At 39.7% G+C, this 23,640-nt stretch overlaps 1 protein-coding gene across 5 annotated transcripts in view; it reads right to left on the bottom strand.

Moving 5' to 3' along the window:
* The window catches only part of LOC427025 (Nipped-B homolog-like), a 159,034-nt gene that overhangs the window by 134,577 nt on the left and 817 nt on the right, over positions 1 to 23,640 (bottom strand). Inside the window, exon 2 of one of the 5 annotated variants that reach the window (XM_046905108.1) lies at positions 23,498 to 23,573. The exons of the other annotated variants lie outside the window; for them this stretch is intronic. The gene's annotated coding sequence lies outside the window, so the exon portion shown is untranslated. The remainder of the gene's footprint in view (positions 1 to 23,497; positions 23,574 to 23,640) is intronic. 5 annotated transcript variants of the gene reach the window in all.

Here is a 23,640-nt window from a genome sequence, read left to right as displayed (position 1 = left end):
TACTTGCCTTTGCTCCTGAGACATCCTGTCTCTCAGATCCAAATGTACCCTGAAACAGCACCGCTCAAGCTTTAGCCACGCTCACTAAGTTAGGACGTCGGCTGGCTAAGGAAAGTGATGCCACTAGTGATGCTCTAGCAGGCTTGCCCACTTACATTGATTACATCCTACATGCAACTTTACAAAGTTTTGCGGACATTGACTTTTCATTATTAGTCCAAGGGCATGGTTGTAAGGATTTTAAAGGCATGTGCTGTATGAAACTTAGTGATCATTCAAAAATCAATATATCAGAGTATACAAAAGTTAAAGATTCTCTCTAATCAGTTACAGGTACACAGAATGGGACCCTCTGGGATTCTTTTCCAGGTTGCGGGAATGTGTTGCCAAACGTGTTTGTTCTTTTCTTAATGAGTTTAATAGTATTTCTTGCCATTATGCTATGTTTGACTAGTCTCTTTTCTTACGTTCAGAGTCTTTTTCAATTGAAGCCTCGATCGAGTTATGATAACCCAAATGCATCTGGCAATACCGTCACAAAGTATTATACAAAATGAAGGAGAAAGCTCCAAGTCAGGCAGTCAGGATGCCATGTATAAAGTATTAATATGACTAGTGTTGTTATTTAGTAATACGTTAATAGTTTGCTAATAAACAAAAAAGGGAGAAATGTGGGAATTCAAGAAAGAGTATTCTGAGCAGAAGTTGCAGAACAAGGTAAACAGCATGAGAAAGGAATGCTGAGAACCAAGGATGCCTCCAGAAGAGAAAAACTAAGTCAAGTAAGCTGCGTGATCGCTGCATGATAATAACCCTGATTGTAGGAAGAGCACATGGCTAGGAATGACTCAGACTCTAAGCTAAGCAGCATTATTCCTTGAAAACATTTATGGGTCCTCTGCAGATTTGTTCACTGGCATGTCAAGGAACAGAAAGTTTAGGTTTTAGGAGGTTGTATACAAAACAAATGATCAAGAGAAAATGTGGAGGAAAGAAGTAGTACTTGTCCATTAAACTGCATGTAGCTCTTTTTAGCTTTTAGCAAAAAATATCTTATGCTCAAATTCGGAGAGCAAGAAATAAGACTTATACAATGTCATCCTTAAACGTTTCTCTCCTTTCCAGCTGTTTGGAAATTAACACAAAATTAAACGTATGATCAATTGTAATAAAAACAAGCATTTTTGGAGTTGAGAACTTTTGAAATAGTTTTGTTGCTTTTTTCCCTTTGATTACAAAAGGATAATTTTGAACACAACATTTAAAATCTTGTCTTAGTTTCAGTTGGGACAGAGTTGTTTTTCTTCATAGTGTCTTGTATGATGCTATGTTTTGGCTTTAGGAGAAAAACAACATTGATAACACACCGATGTTTTAGTTGTTGTTGAGCAGTGTTTTATAGTGGCAAGGACATTTCAGTTATTAAGCTTCTTGTACTGTCCTGACAGCAAGGGGGTTGGGGGGGCCAAGGAGCTGGGAGGGAACAGAACCAGGACAGCTGACCTAAACACTCCATACCATATGACATCAAGTGGAAGGAAACTTTTGAAAGAGTGTGGGAGTTCATCTCTCTTCCTTCCACTGCTTGAGGGCTAGCTGAGCATCTGTCAGTGAGTGGGTGATGAGCAATTGCTTGTGCATCACTTATTATAATACACGTATATATATTGTCATAACTATTATCCTTTTATCTTAGTTTTATCTCAACCCACAATGAATTCTACTTTGTTTCATTTTTTTCCAATTCTCTCCCCCATCCCACTGGGATCCTCCATCATACTAGAGTGATGATATACCAGTAGTATACTGATGGTCACCTTGTTTTTTTTAAACTGCCTCTCTTTTCCCTATGTTATGTCTTCTTAACAGCACCACAGAAATACCACAAATGCCTACATTAGCACAAAGTACTGTAAGTGCATCAAATCAAGGCCAACAATTTTCTTTAGCTTTCTTCTCTATTCACAGGGAAATCTTAGGAAAAAAAATCAGCACTATCTCAATCAGGACAGTAAGTAAAAGAAAAAATATATACATGCAAATTTAAACATAAAAAGACAGGGAAAAATCCCAAATAATTAATACATTACATTTTCATTTTTTAGTGTATTATACCAAGGTTTGACAGTTTTATTTATTTCCTCCCCTCCCTCCCCCTTGATTTTTGTTTAATTAAAAAAAAAAAAGTACACTTGTACTTCTTTTCTTAAAAGAATTCTAATATTCTTTCTTTGGCTAAAAAACATCCAAGTCATAGGCCATGAGTGTCAGAAGAAAGAAAGTAAGAATCACCAATTCAAAGTAAATAATTTATTCCTAAGTTTGCCACTCCACCTATATAGCTACATGATTTCACTTTTAACAAATGACAGACAGCAAGGCAAATTCAGTTATCTTACCCTAATCTGAAGCCTGTCCACACCATCAAACTAAAAATGTCTGTATAATTAATCATGAGTAGTCTTCACTCAAAATAAGCTCATGTTCTGAATACTAGAAGCATATCAGCACACAACTGACAAGCAAAAAAAAGAGCTACAACAATAAATGTAGAGTGCCTAATTCTCATCATCTTACATTAATTTCACACAGGGCATGTGAGAAAGATGACTGTACCAAATACTTACAAACTAAGTTATTAACGCTATAGAGTGAAACTTAATAACTTAAAGGATCTGCCAGTTAAGCAGTGACTTATTAAAAAAAATAATAAAATAGATGAATCTGTAGTTGATTAACTTTCTGGATTGCTGTTTGTAGCATGACATACTCAAAACAATATTAATATTTCACTATGCATGCGCAGTAAGAAGTAGGACCAACAAACCTCAAATCTATCCAGGCACATATGGCACTTAGTTTCAGAATTATGCCTGCTTCACAAAACTATATTAGTCTAGCAAATGATTTAATCATAGGCTGTGTCAATTTTTATAGTATTCACAATCAGATACAGCTGCAGTAGCAACAGAGTTCAGTAAAGAATAGATCCCACATGTTAGTTAATGCATAGCACAAAGGAAAATGCCCTTCTTATCCAACAGCTTCTCATTAGCATTTTTTTTTTCAGTTTAAAAGTAAACTTGTAACACTTGTTTGTGTTTTCAATTCCTCCAAAAAGCAATTTCATTGCCTAGGTCAAGTAAGAAAGATTTATCTCATTTTTACTAGTTTCAGTCTGCATGCTCTAGCACCTGGTGCTTCTGAAAAAATTATAGGCAATCATCATACATCATTCTTGGATTGTAGAAACAGAGAATCATCAAGACAGCCTAGATCAAGTACTACTGACAGTTTTGAAAATTAAGGTATAATTTGTCTAAGGTATAACTCATAGGAATTCAGTGAGACCTAGTAGCAAATGGCAAATCTAAAGTTAAATTAAAATTATATGGTTAAGGCAAAGCTTAACCAGTGGACTACAAGAACACATTCTTTAAAATTTCAATTTGTATGTTATTTCCCCAAATGCAGCATGTTTTAATTCTACAGCTTAACTTAAAAATTAAAAAAATTATATCAGTCATCCAATTTCAAGACTCACAAAGGCACAAGTTGTCTACGATAATTGACTAGACAAAGGGTGCAGAAATGTTCTTTACTGATAAGGTGCTGAAAACTTCAAAAGCTGCAAGGTTTTAGGTTTTCTTTTAAAATAACATCACTTTCCATGTCATTTTGCACTGTTATATCTACTTGCTATTCAAGCCAGAAACTTGAAAAGCTAAGAAATTATACTGCACAAGTAACTCAACTTTGTACTTCAGGTCATCTGATTACCGTTAATATAAGGTTTTGGTTTTGTACCATCTATCTCAATGGTTTCATACAGTAAGTCAAATAGAAAAATTCTTACGAGGAAATAAAATATGAGATGTCCTCCATAGTTTCAGAAAAACAATGAAACTCAACTAATGCTCAACTGCCTGACAAGTTATTTTTTTCTTTTCTTCCTGATACTCAAATCGTTTTTCTAATTTAGATTTGTCAATTCTCCTTATATTCAATATAGACACTCACTCAGACACAGCATTAGTCCTGTTTATGTTATCTATCAAGTTGATCATGAAAAATTCTGGCTAGAAATACCCCCCCCCCCCCCACAGCAGCACCTAAATTAAGAACTATTTCATTTTAGAATAATTAAAGCTGAAGTTATAGGAGTGGCTAGATGAGTAATATCAAAATGATGTTTAAGAGAGAAAAACATCGTAAAACAAGAAAATTATTAGAGAACTCCAGGTTCCTTGAGTGTTTTTCACAATCAAACTCTTCATAGAATCACAGAATGGCTTGGGTTGGAAAGGACCTTAAAGACCTTCTAGTTTCAACTCCCTGCCATGGATAGGGTTTTCACCCACCAGATCAGGCTCCCCAGGGCCCTACCCAACCTGGCTTTGAACACCTCCAGGGATGGGGCACCCACAGCTGGGCCCCCCCCCAGCAACCTGGGGGGGCCCAGACCTGGACATGGTTCTCCAGATGGAGCCGCACGAGGGGAGAGCAGAGGGGAACAATCCCCTCCCTGCCCGCTGCCACCCCTCTGTTGATGCAGGGACTTCATCTGACAGCCATGACTTTCCAAATGTCATGGAGAGCAGCTTGGCAACCACACCAATCAGTTCCTTCAGCAACTTGGGATACACATCACCCAGCCCCATAGACTTGTACACATTCAGCCTCATGAAGTGGTCTCAGACTCCCTCTTCCTTTTACAGTGGGAGGGATTTTGCTCCCCCAACCCTTGTCTAAAGGTTCAGGGGAAGCCTGACTGCCAGTGAAGACTGAAGCAAAGAAATTGTTGAGTACCTCAGCCTTCTCCATGTCTGTTGTAGCCAGCTTTCCATTCTCATTTATCAGAGGAAGTACAAACTCCTTGGCTTGTCTCTTCTGATCAGCATACCTGTAGAATCCCTTCTTGTTATTTTTCACATTCCTCGACAAGTGCAGTTCCATCTGTGCCTTGGCTTTCCTGATCGCATCTCTGCACATCCAGACTGCATCCTCATATTCTTTCCAAGCCACACATTGCTGCTTCCACTGCCTGTACACATCCTTTTTTCCCTCTCTTAAACCAGCAGGTCCTTGTTTAGCCATGCTAGTTTCCTTAACCTCTTTAATGAGCTCCTCTACACTGGGGAGCACCAGCTCCAGTAAAAGTTGTCCTCTGGTCAGTTTGTCTAATACAGGCAAGTCCAACCTGTGGCCTGTGGGCTGCATGTAACCCACCACATCTTGTAATTTGACCCACCCCCTGCATCGTACCATCCTGGTGACAGCTCTTCCCTCTGAGTGGCCCAACCTGACCCCACACCCATCACTCAGCAGCAACCAAACATCAGTGTGCAATTGGCACCAATGAAACCAGGGTACAAGAGAGCACAGTGCAATGGTAACTCAAATTATGGCAAATAATTTTATGCATTTTGATACATTGGCTTTTAGTGGAATTGCTAAGTCACGGCCTGGAGTCACAATCTCTTGTTGGAGATCCCTGCCTATTTGAGACCTTCCAAAGTTAAGCAGCTCTTTTCTTTCATTTCTGCATCCATGGCTGCTGCATTTGGGCTCGTTCTCATTTGCTGCTGATGAAGACTTTGCCACCCTGCTATTATTGCGGTATTTTCCATCACATTATAGCATTACACTTGGTGAGCCAGGTAGATACTTATTTATGATGGATTACCTTAAAAAGATTATGCATTGGATGGTCACTGGGACCCTGAATACACCAAAAGAGGAACTCCCAGGGGAAACCTTGGGATTCCTGGGTTCCCTAAGTGCTGCTTGGATTATCAAAGAATGGGGACCTATAACAGACAATGGTACCATTATTAAATCATCTTCAACAATGGCTGATTTCCTGAATAAATTAGGACAAAACTTTTTGATAACTGAGGAAAGAATAGTAGCAGCATCTGCTGTGGCATGGCCGCTGCTTCTCACTATTAATGCATATCATTCCTCGGAGGAAGAATTAAAAGATGAAAATGAGCTTTTGCAAACTCATATTAAACAACTGGAAAATAAAATTACATCTTTGACAGGGCAATCTGCCTCACCTTTAAATGGAACTTCCCCTTTGAAATTAAGACCCATATCACTAGAAGGGGAAAAACACTTGTATCAGCAGGATCCTTGAATCCTAGTTGAACCCAAGAAAAAAAAAGGAGGACGAGCAGACTAAAATCCAACTAGAGGATCTGGGAACCTCAGATCCTCTAGAAATAAGGCCAGTAATAACTCAGAAGAAAAAGAAAATCCAAATCAGACCAGCAGGGTTGGCACCCAAAGAGTGGCCCCCTACATACACCACATTACATGTAATGGCACGCCCATACATGGCTGCTGAACTCATGGATCTATTACAACGATTTAAGCAAAGACCATGAGAGAGCATACCAGCCTGGCTGTTGAGATTATGGGACATGGGGGCCAAAAGTGTGGTAATTAATGGGCCCGAGATTTCTAAACTGGCATCCATTACCACACACCCAGCTCTCAGACAAAGGTTGAATGCAACTGTGATACATAATGACAAAAACCATTCTCTAATTCAGTGCATAATGGTGGTGTGAAGAATCACATGGCTGAACAACAGTGATATACCAATACATACTAGCCTATGGACATCGATGGAGGAACTTCAAAATTATATCAGAGAACTAGGGATGAAGGAGGCCATTTATGACCTGGTTAAATTTTCAGCAGGGATGAGAGACCTTATACTACAAGAAGCCCCTCCTCAACAGTATGGCACCATTGGTGTCCATACTGAACCCCTTAATGACCTTGGAGGCCATCACTCAACAAGCCACCCAACTGGTAGCTGATCTGGGGGAGACACAGAGCCTTTGAAACAGGCGCAATATCTTAACATTGGAAGGGACTAAGGTCCTCCCCATAAGTAAAACCAGGAGACCCACCCCACAGACTCCTCAATCGAGACCCATACGGGTATCCCGAAAGCAAATGTTCAATGACTTAATCTGGGCTGGGGTTCAATTTGCTAAAAATGATCACCAGCCCAATCATGTCCTCCTCCAGCTATGGAGACAATTGGAAGACAAGCAAGTTTCAAAATACCCCCCAAAAAACAGGGGTGAGAACTACTGAAAAAATACTAACAAGAAAATGGAATCTGGAAGATTTCCTAGATTCCAGTAAAAGGAATCCGGTAAAAAGCCTCCACAAGTAACCCGGGCTGCTAAGCCTGAGCCACCTGAGGAAAAAGAATTGGCAACTGCTCAGGTACTTGCGTGACAGAGGATACCAGCACTCCTGCACCTATGGCCCCCAGACGGGACTGGAGGCCCTATGTCAAACTGACTGTTTTTGGTCCTGAAAGAATGTACAGAGTTATGGCACTAGTTGATACAGGCACAGAAACATCAATTATTTACGGTGATCCAACCAAATTCCAGGGAGACAGGGTGATGATTGGTAGGTTCGGGGGGATAGACCATCCCTGTAACCCAGACACAGTTGAGGTCGGGCATCTCCCACCCCAGGAGTATAAGGTGTCTATTGCCCCAGTCCTGGAATATATACTGGGAATAGATATACAATGGAGTCTGACTCTCCAGACAACTGCAGGAGAGTTTAGACTAACAGAGAGATGTATTAGTATCCAGGCTGTGCAGTCGATATTAAGATGCCACGAGAAACATGAGACAATTCGCTTGCCGAATCTGCACAGGTTCACTAATACTAAACAGTATAAACTCCCAGGGAGGCAAGAAGAAATCCTAGAATGGTGCAGGAGCTATAAAAAGTAGGGATCATAAGACCTGCACATAGCCCATATAATTCCCCCATATGGCCAGTATGGAAGTCAAATAACACATGGAGAATGACAGTGGATTACAGAGAATTAAATAAGGTCACACTGCCCATTCATGCAGCCATACCCAATACTGCCTCCCTGATGGACACACTGAGTAGGGAGACAGAATCCTATCACTATGTCCTAAACTTGGCAAATGCATTCTTCAGTATTCCCATTCATGAAGAATCACAGGACCAGTTTGCATTTACATGGGGAGGCACGCAGTGGACATTTCAGGTCTGGCCACAAGGGTACGTGCATTCACCAGCATATTGTCATAACTCAGTGGCATGTGACCTAGCAGAGTGGAATAATCCTAATAACATCAAACCGTACCACTATATTGATCTAATGCTGATGTCTGACTCACTGGAGGCATTAGGAAAGGCAGCAGACTCATTAACTACTCATTTACAAGAGAAAGGGTGGGCTATAAACCCACAAAAAGTGCAAGGATCAGGCCTATGAAATTTCTGGGTGTAGTTTGGTCAGGAAAGACCAAAGCACTACCCAGTGACATAATGTACAAGGTTCAGGTGTTCCCAGTCCCTACTGCACCAAGGCAGCTGCAAGAATCTTTCAGTGTATTGGGATACTAGTGTTCCTTTATACCCCACTTAGCACAGCTGCTGAGGCCTTTGTATTGACTCACAAACAGAAGCCAAAAATGAGACTGGGGGAGAATGGATCAAGACACATTCAAGGAAGCAAAACCAGCTGTGAAACAGGCCCAGGCAGGGGGTATATTCAATCCCACTGTTCCAGCCGAACTAGAAGTCCATGTAACTCAGGACTGGTTCAGCTAGGGCCCATGGCAGTGCCAGAATTCCGTTCAAATCCCAGTTTTGGGTTCTGGTCTCAGGTCTGGCATGGAGCAGAAGAGAGGTACAGTACGACTGAAACAGTTATTGGCTGCCTACTTCACATTACAGGCAGTTGAGCCAATAACTGCCATGGTTTTATGATTTTTGGTTATCAATATTCACACTATAACATAATGTAGCGCACAGGGAGTTAAAGAGTTAATGCTCCAGTTCCAGGTACCTGTCCCAGAAGAGAACAACTACTACATTCCCTAGGGGACTGTTTGCTGTTCTGTTATCATTTCCTCCCAGGGGGAACAGATATAAGGCCTTGGTAGGGCACCTGACGCCGCTTTTCAATCGTCTGGCTCTCCTCCCTTCTGTTAATCCTGACTGCACATCTCGCCTCAGCATTAGAGTAAGGCCTTTGGCTTTCGGACACTCTCATTATATTTGATTTATTAGCTCCAATTCTAATTATATTGTATTATAGTGTTTTATCTTGCATTCCGATATCTTATTTAGTAAATTAGTTTGTTGCCTCAGATTGTTGCCGCTGTTTTGTTTTAGGCCCATCTCTCTATCCTTTCCCCTTATCCCTTTCTAGGGTGCGGATCCGCAGGTCCCTCTGCCCCGCTAGTCACGGAACTGGGCCAAATCAGCCCATAAACCGTTGACAAGTCAGGCGTGGTGCAGAAGAGAGGTACAGTATGATTGACAAATAGTTATTGGCTGCCTAGTCCACATTACAGGCACTAGAGCCAATAACTCAAACATCTGAAGTCATAGTTAAGACTACCTTGTCAATTCAGTGGTGGGTGAAAGATCTAACACACCTTCCTGAGGCAGGGGTGGCCCAAGCACAGACAGTGGCACAATGGGTCGCCTATCTCAGGCAGAGGAGTAGTCTGTCTTCATCACCACTGAAAGATGAACTTAAAAAGATTTCTGGAACTAAAACCAGGAGTCCCACTCCATGGACTCCTAAATCAGGTCTCATACAAATATCCCAAAAACAAATTTTTAATGACTTAATCCTGGCTGGGGTTCAATTTGCAAAATCTGATCGCCAGTCCAATCGTCCTCTTCCAGCTATGGAGGCAGTTAAAAGACAATCAAAAATTTCAACATCACCCCAAAAAACCTGGGGTGAGAACCACTGACAAACTACCACCAACAACATGGAACTTGGAAGATTTCCTCATTCCCAGTAAAAGGAAAGAGCCTCCTCAAGTGACCCAGGCCGCTATGCCTGAGCCACCTAAGGAAAAAGAATTGGCAATTGCGCAGTTACTTGCATGAAAGGGGATGCCAGCCCCCCTGTAACTAGGGCCTCCAGATGGGACCAGAGGCCCTATGTTAAGCTGGCAAGTTGTTGGTCCCAAAAGAACATACAAAGGGTTATGGCATTGGTTAACACAGGTGCAGAAACATCAATTATTTATGGGGATCTGACTACATTTAATGGGGATAGAGAGATGATTGGTGGCTTTGGGGGACAGACCGTTCCAGTTACGCAGATGTAGTTGAAATTAGGGGTAGGGCGTCTCCCACCCCAGTAGTATAAAGTGTTTATTGCCCCAGTCCCAGAGTACATCTTGGGCATAGACATTTTATGGGGTCTGGCACTCCAGACAACCGTAGGAGTGTACAGACTCCGACAGAGGTGTATTAGTGTCCGGGCGGTGCAGGCATATAACGCTATAATGGTATTCTTAAGGCTGCCCTGAAGACAGACTCTCAGTCCCTGCAGGGGTGGACAAAGAGACTCTATGAAACCCTGTGGGACCTGAAGGAAAGGCCTAGAGATGGCAGAGCCAGTGCCCTGAAAATGCTACAGACAACATGGGCCTCCCCACTTAGAATCCAAATTACGGGCACTGATAACCAGTAAGACCCCAAATTGGCAATGAAAATAACCTTCTGCTCCCTACCCCTGAGAATCTAGAACCAGGTACCCATAGAATAAAATGGCCTTGGAAGGTGCAGGTAGGACCTAAGTGGTGCGGCCTACTTGCACCTTGGGGGAGATTACTGGAGCTGGGAGGCTCGGTAGTACCTCCGGTAATCGGTATATGGCCTCCTGACATTGTAGTCAACATTCTGGTCTTCATTGCTAAAGGGACCCTCATCATGTCCCTATGGCAGATCAGGACCCTCCCTTTGGTGCCTGATATAGTTATGCAGCCGCAGATATCTGGCCAAAGGGTGTGGTACAGGCAGCCAGGGCATGCTAAAGTGCAAGCCAAAGTGCTGACCTAGGATAGGAATATGGCCTGTGTCTTGCCCTGGAGGGCAGACCTTCCACTCCTGGTACCCCTGAAACACCTGTACTACTCTCTGTGAGTCTTTGAGTCACTGGAAGGAGCAAAATGCCACTGAAGAACTCCAGTGTTGCTGTGAGATCAAGCACAACACCTGGTGATGGCCTATGTGGGACTGATGGAACATAAGATGGACCTGCACCAAACAACTGCATGCCTCCAGTAACACCACCAAGCACTGGCCCATGAGATAACATGTTCTTCAACCACAAACTGATCATCAATTGTGTTTACATTACATTGTGTCAACCTGCATCGCGACAGGCAATTGTATAAGCATCATGGTGTGTTGGATCCCTGTATTAGGAAAGGCTAACCCTCCAGCTGACTCAATCATTGGTTCAGGCCATGAAGGGGTGGAGTGTATGGGAACTGCTGAGTCATTGCCTGAACCACTGACTGAGCACCTGGGGGAAGGACCCAGTCAGCCCTGGGAGCACAGGTGAAGGCAACTCACCTGTGTGACCAGAAGGGGTGGAGCCTGGCTGCACCTCTCTTAGACCTCATTTAAGGGCTGACTGCCACTGGGGAATGATCTTTTTTCTAGAGATCTCTCTTTGGTGAGGCTTCCCCTGAGAACCTTGTATTTTCAGATATGGGTGTGCAATCTTCTCTTCCTTTGTAATAGCACTTTTCTGTTGCGTTGGTCTTTCTGTCATCATACCTTTGTTGTAATGCCTTTCCCATTGTACTGATCTGTCCAATTGCTATAATATAAGAACATTTTTTCTCAATTTTCCACTTCTAGAGTCAGAAGATCATGGTCATGTAACTCAACTGTTTTTCACAACTCAATAGTTTTGAATAGATTAGATTTATACAATTTTAATAGTTTTCAAAAATTCTAGTTCTACTGTGCAGAAAGTATTTCTGTTCAGGTAAGCACACTGACTAAAAGTCACTATTCAATAATTTAGGATGGAGTATGTACTGAGGAAGCATAGTCACATTAATAAGCCCCTATACTCTGAAACACAGACACTAACTTAATTTCACATAATGCACGAAAGGTTGTATTAATATTCCTTATGCTCTCCAAATGCTATACTTGTACTCATACAACAAAACCACAAATTTCATACAAGTTCTGCTCAGAAAGTAATGCCTCCTATGTTACTGTTGGCCCATGATGTCAGATGTATTCTGGTAGGATGGCAGTTGAGGTTGAACCTTCCCACCAATATTTTGTTACGTGTTGTTGCTGTGCAACAGATGGCAGCAGAGGGGCAGTCTGACAAAATAGTGTCTGACATGGAAGTGGGTATGAAGCAAAGGTGTGTCACTGAATTCCTTCATGAGAAGAAAATGGCACCCATTCACAGTCATTGACATTTGTTGAACATTTATGGAGACCAAACAGTGGATGTGAGCATAGTGAGGGGTAACTGGTGCATTTCAGCAGTGGCAACAGTGATGTGAAAGGCAAGTCAAGTTCCAGACAGCCATGCACAGCTGTCACACCACAAAATGGAAGAGTATTTCAATCAGCTCATCCACACAAATCAGCAGATTATGATTAGGGAACTGCATACAAAGCTGATTATTGGCTTCAGTGCATTGGAAACAATGGTGGCAATGTTGGAATATCACAAAGTTTGCTCCAGGTGGGTCCCATGAATGCTCACACAAGAACGAAAAGAACAGCATGTGCAAGTTTGTCAGGGCCTATTAAAACAATACAAGGCTGAAGGTGATAGTTTCCTGAATCACATCATTGCTAATAATGAGATGCAGCGTCCCCATCGAAGAAAAAGTCCAAGACTCATCCCTCAGCAGGTAAAGTGATGTGCACTGTCTTTTGGGATAGGAAAAGGGTGATCCTTCTGGACTCCCTGGAACCTGGACAAACCATCAACTCTGACCACTACACTGCAACGCTGACTAAGCTGAATGTGAGAGTTAAAACTGTGTTTTTCCCCAGCCTGGCATACCAGCTAGCGCACACTTAGATAAACATATAAGCAGATAGTGAGAGGCTCAACTGTCACAATCAGAGAAATAGAAGGGACAAACAAGAGGTAACAAATTACGAGGTGAGAATGAGGGAGAAATTAAAGGTTGATGGGATTAGGATGTAGATACAATAGTAAGCCTGGGGTAGATTCTGAACCTGGAGTACTCAATTAACAAGGAAACTGGGGAGGAATTCTTGGCCTACTTGGATAGGTGATATAAGACTGTGATGTGGTTTCGGTTGTGAGCTCCTGCAAGGACCCTCGCCATTGCAATCGCAAATTAAAACTTCTTCACAAGAGATCCAGTCTCCGAAAAATCATTTCAGTTATTTCTCAAATGTAAGCTCAAACTTCCAGACTCAGCCTAGAAAAGACGACAATCTTTCACTTGCAGTACAGCAACACCAGGCCCCACACCAATTTGAAGACCCTGGACCACATTGTCTTTCTTGGATGAACTGTCCTACTACACCCACATTATAGTCCAGATTTGGCACCTTCTGACTTCCATCTGTCTGGGCTGATGACAGATGGACTGTATGGGCAATGTTTTCCCAGCAACAGCGCTGCTGTAGCAGCTGTGAAACAGTCGGTCACCTCTATTTGTGCAGATTTTTATGAACATGGCACGCAGGCTCTTGTTCATTGCTGGTGAAAATGCATAGATAATGGTGGTGACTATTGAATAAGTGTCTTGTAGCCAAAACTTTGCTCTACCAAACAGTGTTGTGTTATTGTGGTTTTTCTATCTGTTTAATTTCCATGAAAATAAATAGGAGGCATCCATTTTTACTGTCCTTCTCAACACACTTGTTCAAGTTAACATCTGTATCAATAATTAGGTATAGGTAGAAGACCAGGTAAACAATGTTTTCCATTGACTAACCTATATGGATCCCCTACTTAGTAACACAGGAGTTATATGTTCCATTTTGCATGCTCACAAATCTTGAATTTGTGATTGACACCCGAGGCCTGACCTGTTCAACAGCGGTATTACAACAGCTAAGACTCTTTGTGATCTCATTCCAGTTACTTTTTACGATACAGAAATCAAGATTAAAATCTTACTTAGTACACTGTGACAGTTTGTTTCCAAGGCAATACTTAAAAATATATGAAATTCATTTCTGTATGTTAAAATTCATATTGTTAAAAATGTTGAAGATTAAAAAAACAAACACAAAAAAGCCCTCTCAAACAGAACAAAAAAAAAAAAAAGAGCCTTCACAGCAACAGATAATCAAACACTGCATTTTCCGTGAATTAACTCAAAGCTTTCAAGACTTCTACCAGGAAAAACCACACCCCCAGGCTAAAAGATCACATTTGCAAAGCCAATCAAAAGTTAAGAAATACCCCCTTGTGCTCAAAAATTTTGACAGGGTCTTTTGATTATATAATCATGTAACGTTCCCCTCTCCCCACTCACAGACCCAATCTACCCTGGAAATGAAATAGAATCTATTATACGGTTGTAAGATCTGTTACATATATGACACTCCAACTTCAAGTGAAAACAAAAGAGAAGCATGAAGCAAAAGAGGCTGGAAATCAGATGGCAAGGAAAAAAAAGCCACTCTTGAGAATCTGATTCTATTTCTATTACTAATGGCAAGTATTTTTGTGTTCTTTTTTCCTGAATGTTCTGACACCCATTTGAAGTACCGATTAGTCATACTTGTAAACAAAATTAATAACATTTGCTCTAACATTATCAAACACATTATGATAAAAAAAATCAGATCCTACAGTTGCTCTATTTGGACTTCCAAAGTTATAAACATAACGAACAACTTTTCTGTCTCAGTTACTAACTTGCAAGATAGCATAATCTCCTGAAAAGCATTTAAAAAAACTATTTGTGAAGCATTCCAATATTACAATACATTATACAAAAAAAGTCTGTGAGGAAATTAAAAGTTCTATCTTTGTAGCAGTGTTTAATGATCTCAAGTTATTAAAGCCAAGGACTACACATTAAAGACCAAAGAGAAATTAAAATACTGAATCATAAAAAACAGGAATGGAAGCAATCTCAGAAGTGTATCCCACAGGACATGATCAACAATATCTGAAGTCAATCCTAAGAGACATTAATCTAACCTGTTTTAACCTGGTTGGTTTTTTGGGGTTTTTTTTTTGTTTTTTTTTGGGGGGGAGGGAGGGGGGGGGATGGCTTGTTTTTTAAAAAAAAATCTCTATTAAGGAGGCTACTTTCAATCCACGCAGTTAGTAAAACAGATATATTGCTGTAGGAATAGTTGACAACAGACTTAAAGACTACTACAGTGCTTTCACAAAGATGAAATGCAGACTACACAGAATCTGAACTACACAATTCCTTACTATTTCCTCTTACAATAAGAACTCCACATATTCCTAGATGTGAAAAAATGCTTATTTGCCCAGTCAACACTTGTTTTGTAGTTCTGGCTTTTCCAACAATTTGTTCCTCCTTCCTTTTCTGGCCCCTCTCAGTACAGACTTCCACCCACTCTTGTCCCTAAACAGTTTCCTTTGCACACCCAATTTTAGAGTATCCTTTTGTCCCTGTTTCATGCTAAAGCTATTTCATAGCTCTTCCAGTATCTTCACTAAGGACAACTGTATCTGTCTTATGTCATGGTTTTATGATTTTTGTTATCAGTATTCCACATCATAACATCATATAAAGCACTGAGAGTTAAAGAGTTAATGCTCCACTTCCATGGACTGTTGATATTTCCGGGTACCTGGTTCTCAGAAGAGAACTACATTTCCCAGAAGACTTTCACTGTTCTATTTCCTTTTTCTGTTTAGAGGGAAAGCTAAAACTGCTTGCAAGTCATGAGATTGCCCCTTCTTTCACTGCTCATCTCTGCGGCGTGTATTCCCCAGCCATCTCGCCTTTAGCATTAGAGTAAAGCCTTCAGTTTTGGACACCCTGTCTCTCATTTTGTTTACTAGCTTGAATTCCAATTATATTGTATTATATTGGGTTATCTTGCATTCTGCTATCATATTTAGTAAATTAGCTTTCTCCCTTAGCTCGCTGCCACTGTTTTGTTTTTAGGCCCATCTCCCTACCTTTTTCCTCTTCCCCCTCTCCTGGGGTGTGGGTCCCTCTGCCCCAATTACCCACAGAACCAGGCCGAACAGGCCCAAAACTGTTTACAGTCCTACCAGCTCCTTTATCCAGTCCCATCACTTCCTTAGGAACTCCAATCTTTCACCTTCCTCCAAAGTTCTTGCCCTTCAAACTTCCATTCCTTTCTCATCCTTGTAAGCTTAGTTGCAACCCACCACTCTTCAACGTGTTTACCCTTCCAAACACCTGCAACCTCAGTTCTTGTCTTTTTCACATTTGAACAAATCAACATTGCATATAAGTAGTGAATGGCCACCAGAAGAGTCCATACTACATCTCACTACTTAGAACTGTACTTACTTGGAAAGTCCTATTGCATATACAACATTTTTCAACTTCAACACCTATACAAGAAGCTAGATCATTTCATTCACCAGTAACTTGCTCAATTTATTTCTTTAAACACACTTTCAAATGGCAACAAAATACTGCAAAAGTTACCTCATTTAAGTTTTGAAGTCCTCTCCCAAACAATGCAGATGTTCAAATTACTTGAAGGTCAGAAATTATTTTTGAACTTTTTTCTTCCTCTAGCCTGACCCTTAAGAGCCAATTAAACCTTTTGGCTTTTAAGCTTTATTAAAAGAGTTAGCAACTAAAGGGCAATCACCCAGCATGGAAAATTTCAGCCCAAATGACTCAAATATAACAATTTCAGAAGTAAAAAAAAAACAAAAAAACAGTGTCTTTTAATAGCATTAGAAAACCAAGAGGAGTCACTACCACTCTTCATCTATACAATCTAAGTAGGGAGCAACATACTTTAAAAAAAATAACTTCCAATTATGTTAGAGGTCATTTCTCAACATGAGTTTTCTTTAAAACTGCCAGAAAGAACCAATCATCCCTGAGCAATCATGTCTCCTTACTTTGAACAAGAAATGTAACAAACAAAATAATTAGGCAGATTTTTAATTTTCCATTCAGACAAAATAAACATGAAACTGATTTTATATCTCTACAAAGCACTCTCCATGTGTTCTTACTACAGTTCTAAGAGAGTCTGTTGTGGTTTAATCCCAGCAGATAGCTAAGTACCACACAGCCTCTTGCTCACTCACTACAGGTGGGATAGGGGAGAAAATTGGGAAGGTAGAAGTGCAAGAACTCATGGGCTGAGATAACGACAGTTTACTAGGTAAAGCAAAAGCCACACCTGCAAGCAAAGCAAAACAGGGAATTCATTCACTGTTTCGCATCAAGAGGCCACTTCCAGGAAAGTAGGGCTCATCGCACATAACTGTTTCTTGGGAAGATAAACAACATCATTCCAAACATCCCCCCCCTTCCTCCTCCTTCCTCCCAGCTTTTATTGCTGAACATCACATCACATTGTATGGAATATTACTTTGATCAAGTCTGCATCAGCTGTCCTGGCTGTGTCCCCTCCCAACCGCTTGTGTACCCTCCAGCCTCCTTGCTGACAGGACTGCATGAGCAGTAGAAAAAAAAATCCTTGACTGCATAAGCACTACTCTGTAACAACTAAAAACATTGGTGTGTTATCACCGCTATTTTCATCAAAAATCCAGAACACAAGATCATACAAACCTCTTGAAAGAAAATTAACTCTATCCCAGCCAAAACCATGACAGTGTCTTACCAAAATTTTCTCAAATTTTAGACCAAAAAAACAAAACATGTTTTAGCTTATTTTTCCAACAGGTACTAAGGAAGTTACTGTACATAGCATCTGATGAGAGCTCTCTGAATTCCTCCCCCCATATTGAGAAAGTATCTCTGAAGAAAGAGAAAGCAACATATCTGAATGGAAGACAACATGCAAAAAGTAGGACAGTCTACTGTAATCCAAGATCTGAAAATAAAATTTCAGAGAAACTATTTGAAAACATCATTTCTGAGTATCTAGTCAACACAAAAGAGATAATTGTTAGCTTAGACATAAGAGACAGAGGTTACACTGTCACAGGCACACGCTAACATAACATTCAAGGAGTCTCATAAATTACATTATTAAAAAAAAGAGAAGGTCAGAAGTAAAGTATTAAATGTCAAAACTAAGGTTGCTTGCACCTATAATTCAGTCCCTTGGGCATTATGATAGTCTTTCATTAAATGATCATATACTGATTTTGCTACATAAAATCAGTAATTCCCTGCTTTATTCATAGTACATGACAGATGATAGTCATGAAACAAATTAGTTACATAGCAAGAAGAGCTTATTTCTGTGGGATGTTACGCTTTATTAACAGTATGTTCTTCAGATTTCTTAGTAAAAACCATTTTAAAAAATCCCATCCAAGAGATCATCTTCTGGAACCTTGTTCTATCTGTTCTATAATATACCCAGAGTGGGCTAAAGAATATCTCTGTTCATAGTCATAAAATTTAGCACAAATATTAATTGGACAACAGACTGACATTGCAATGAAATGGTCTGATGCAGAGGTATCCATTCAACCAATTTACATGAACTACAATAATTACCACTTTAAGAGGCAGAGTTTCATCCTTAACAGCCAATCCTTAGGACATTTGATCAGGAGCTAGTAACTGTGGAAAGTAGCATTTTGAACATTTCCAATGTTGCAGACAAGCCATTTAATCACTTGAAGGTTTTTGGTTATTTATCTAGTTAGCGTCTCAGATCTCACTGAAGATATTTTGGTTTCTTCACATTATAGAGGGAGATTCTTTTTAATTTTTCAGGACAGGAAATCTATTTTTGTTCAGCTCTTGGAATGATCAGGACAGTTGAAACTGAAAAGGTCATCAGTGAAAACCCATTCTATACTTAGGGATGCAGCATGGGAAACAACGGGTCTGATATGTTGAAGTGCAAGCCACTCACATCCACAAATAAAATCAAAAGAAAATAATGTTATGAACTCATTACATGCTATAAAGTAACTAAAAAAAAAATCTCAAGAATAAAGCACATCAAATGACACACAAGATTTATTCACTTTCTAAACTCACAATTTTGACTCAGTTTCAGTCTTCCATATGTAAAATGGAAATAATATTTTACTGATATGCTAAAGAAACGTTATCTAATGTTCGCGAAGCACAAATATGTATTATGATGATAATTTCTACAAATTAATAGACGAAAACAATTCAACATTAACTGAAATATTTGGATGCTATACAGCAGATAAAGCAGCAGGCTGCACAATGAATGACAAAGAAAAACAAATAGATAAACTACGTTGTAGCAGTATACTAGTCAGCTGATATTTCCCATGCACTGTATGAGGCACTGAATTGTGACCATAAGGGTAAGGGGGAAAAAATAATGTTAAGGCCCAGTGTATGGAAAAGGGGGCTGGACTGTGTTTATTTCTCAAGTCTTAGTCTGTTCTTTCCTTATCTGGAATCCTTGACTTCGCAGCATAACGTTTTTTTTTTTTTTTTTTTAAACACTGTTCCTGTAAAATACATCGCGTTCATACACATATACACTGCTGCAAATAACATACTGTGCTTCATATCAAACCATAGCAATAATTTGAAAAAAAAAAAAAAAAGGAATATCTAGCCAAATAAAGAATTAAGAACTAATTAACATCTTCATCAATGACCTGGATGAAGAAATAGAGTGCACCCTCAGCAAATTTGCTGATGATACAAAGCTGGGAGGATTGGCTGACACACCAGAAGGCTGTGCTACCATTCAGCATGACCTGGACTGGCTGAGAGTTGGGCAGGGAGGAATTTGATGAGGTTCAAATAAGAGCAAGTGTACAGTCTTACACCTGGGGAGGAATAACCACATGCATCAGTACAGAGGAGGGGCTGACCTGCTGGAGAGGACCTGGGGATCATGGTGGATAACAGACTGGCCATGAGCCAGCAGTGTGCCCTTGTGGCCAAGAAGGCCAATGTGATCCTGGGGTGCATATCAAAGAGCATGGCCAGCAGGTCAAGGGAGGTGATCCTCCCCCTCTACTCTGCCCTGGTGAGGCCACATTTAGACTACTGTGTCTAGTTCTGGGCTCAACAGTTCAAAAAAGGGTCTCCTAGAGAGAGTCCAACTGAGGGCCACAAAGATGATGAGGGACCTGGAGCACCTCCCATATGATGAACAGCTGAGAGCCCTGGGACTCTTCAGCTTGGAGAAGAGAAGGCTAAGAGGTGATCTTATCAATGCATATAAATATCTGATGAGCAGGAGCCAACTGGATGGGGGCAGGCTCTTTTCAACAGCACCCAGCAACAGAACAAGGGGCAACAGGCAAAAAACTGGAACACAGGAAGGTCCATACAAACATGCGGAAGAACTTCTTTACCTTGAGGGTTACAGAGCACTGGAACAGCCTGCCCAGAGAGGTTGTGGGTTCTCCTTCTACGGAGATATTCATGACCCATCTGGACACCTTCCTGTGTAACTCACTGTAGGGAACCTGCTTTAGCAGGGGAGTTGGACTAAATTATCTCTCGAAGTCCCTTCCAACCCCTATGACTCTGTGATTCTACACGATTTAAGAAAAACAACACTTAGAGCCAACTGACAAATATTAAAAGCAATAAAAATAATATTCTACAAATTGTTCTGACTGAAACACTTTAACATAAACAGTGAAGAATATTTTTCATGTTTTTTAAAATGTTATTTGTGTAAACCAAGTAGTCACCTTCAAGTACAGCGCCAACAACTAAATTCAATTTGACTGGAATTCCTTTTAGCTTCTACACACAGCTTGATCAAAATCCTTTCTCCCATCCTTGTTGCTATTGAGATTTTCCACGGTGAACAGTTGGTACAGGAAGTGTGACACAAATCATGGGTCCTGCACAAACTCCTCAAACACAATTGCCTCACTCCTTGGGTATAAAAGACATCAATATAAAGCATTTCTCTCCCACATACTTTGCAGGTCAGGATCATCTACTAAATATAGTTCTAATGCTAATAAAATATTAACATAAATATAGATGAATTGTATTAAAAGGTTTTATAATACTGTCATTACAAAAGGACTTCCTTTTTCAATTACTATATCTGTATATTACTGGTAATAACTCTGTATCACCAATTTCAAACTTTTCCTTGTAAGCTTTTTTCCCATGCAACTGAGTGCTCCTTACTGCTGATTATTCAAAATCAGAAGCTAACCTAACCTGCACTGCTTCTAATAAAGGCACTTATAAATGGAAGACTGAAAGTAGGTTGCATCATACTGAAATGAACAGGTTTTTTTTTTTTTTTTCAAATGGTAAATATTTCTAATTACGTATTTTGTGTCAGTAAATAGCTATTATAACACTGGAAGATCCATCTCATACCTACCAGACGCCAAACTCTAAAGTTATCCAAACTCATATTTTTCTAATTATTTCCATAATCTGTCTAAATGTCCACACACTGATAAACGCAGAATATATTCCTATAGAATAATTTCTAGAAAGCATATAGTTCTGAATTTGAAAACAATTTCTTCTTAGATCTAAATATTCAAAATCAAAGTATAATTTCTCCTTCTAGTTACTAGCAATTGTCCACTAACTTTGCTAACTAGTTACACCAATCCCTGGCTCAAATTAATTCACTATATATATTTAATCTCGTATCCTTCAAAATACAGTTTATTTATATTATAGAGGATTATATACACTAACCATTAAGGCTGCATTATCTTCATAATCATACAAACAACAAAAAGCATGGTTGCAACTCAAAGACATTACTACATCTTGCCTTGATTCTGCAAGAAATCATATGAACATGACTGTTCATGGAGTCCCAAACATGTAATGAAGTTGCGCTCATACAAAACAAGGATCTGCAAATTGTTTTAGTAATATAATTACTCATATACGGCTCAAAAGAACAAAAACAAACATTATAAATCACAAATAGCCAGCATCCTAAATTTCCCTTTTATGATATTAAAAATAGGTGCATTTATCAAGTGCATACTTGATAAAAGAAAAAAAATCATAAATACAAACCTGAAAAGACAAACTTGACAGGAACTATGTAACTACAGTAGCTCATTTCCTGCTCATCTCTCATATATTTAAATCAAATCTTAAATGAAACATAAGTCAGAAAGTTCACTACTCTTAGTTTAATATAAGCATTTTTATTAAAACAAGAGTTATTTTAAACAATGAAATGTTACAGCTAATGTTGCTTCCTGATGATGAATACTACCCAACTATTTCTGCACAGTCCTTTCTTTCCTGTAAAGCAGAATTACGCTCAGCCCCTATACATGTTACCAACCAAAAGAAAACAGTAATTCAGCTACGCATGGTGATAGGGACATTCTGAGACAACTAGTGGCTCCCTCTGCAATTAATAAAGTTTAAAAATAAAAAGCTGTTTTTTTGAAGTGTAAATGCTGCTTCTCCGTGCATGTAGGCCTGAGACCCCGTTAACAGGACCAGGCAGCACAAAGACAGGAATGGGAGATTAGCAGGAGGGAGGAAGGGAAGCTGAGATTGAGGCTCAGCAGGATCCACAGGCTTTTAAAAATTCAAACTGCTCCCTGACCAATACAAATCACAGACACACTACTGACTTCTACATGGATTTACATCATTAAAATGATACTTTTCAAGTGACAGCTATATTAACTTCACCCTTTAAACACTTATAAAGGCACTCAGAGGCATGAAAGCAGTTTTTAAGACTCTAAACACAATACCCCAGAAAGTTATTTTCTCAGATACAATAGCCACTTATTATTATAACAGATCTGCCTGAACAAGTCAAAAATCTACTTGAAAAGACAAATTATAAGATATTGATACTTGTTTGTCATTTATAATTTCCTTTCTATATGAAAGATGAAACTTGGTATCTTAAAATTTCCCTCAATTACGTAATTTCTGGAGGAGTATTTTTATTAGTTCACACTCTACCACACAGTAAGTCCAAGATTTACTTAATTGAAAATTAGCTACCACTTATTTGTGAAGACTTGATACTTAACAGTCATTTACAAAACACATTTGACCTGTTAAAGTGGCAACTTAAAACATAATGGACACAAAAGGCCAATAACAACCTCAAGTCTGACAAGAACAGAAAGTTTTTTAAACATTTCTCACTTTTCACTTAATTAAATTCATGTTCAATTCCCAAGAACTTCAGGTAAGATCTCATCTTTATCTTGACCCCTGAAATGTCATAAATGTACTACTTCACACATGACCCCTTTCCCATTTTCTGTTTGCTACAAAACATAGTATTTCTTCTGATTTCAGTACACGTTCCTGTAACACCTACAGCACATAAACATGACTGTGTGGAAGCCTGACACAATATGCTTGTCTATCTGTATTTCCTGTGTCTGCAGGTACCTGTGTTGTGCCAACATCCCCACAAAATCTAGGTTTTATACTATAAACATACAAATTTATTAACAGACTAATCAATCACTATCTTATTTAAAGATCAAACATTTGTCCAACTGAACATTTGAATATTCAGAACGGAGTTTGTCAGAAGGTGAAGAGAATAGTGACGATATTTACATTACCTCTTTTCTCCTACCCCTCCACTTACTCCTTCCTCAGCTCAGAGGGCTGTCTGCACTGGGATCTTACTTCCTTGCCCTGGTAAAGTCATAAATATGACACACTTGCGACTAATTGTATTGTTCCCTCTTCCTCCTGCTCCTCT

This window comes from Gallus gallus, chromosome W (genome assembly GCF_016699485.2).
Source record: "Gallus gallus isolate bGalGal1 chromosome W, bGalGal1.mat.broiler.GRCg7b, whole genome shotgun sequence".
Classification (NCBI taxonomy): Eukaryota; Metazoa; Chordata; class Aves; order Galliformes; family Phasianidae; genus Gallus; species Gallus gallus.
Note: the sequence above shows the minus strand (reverse complement) of the source record. Positions and strands in the feature narration are given on the sequence as shown.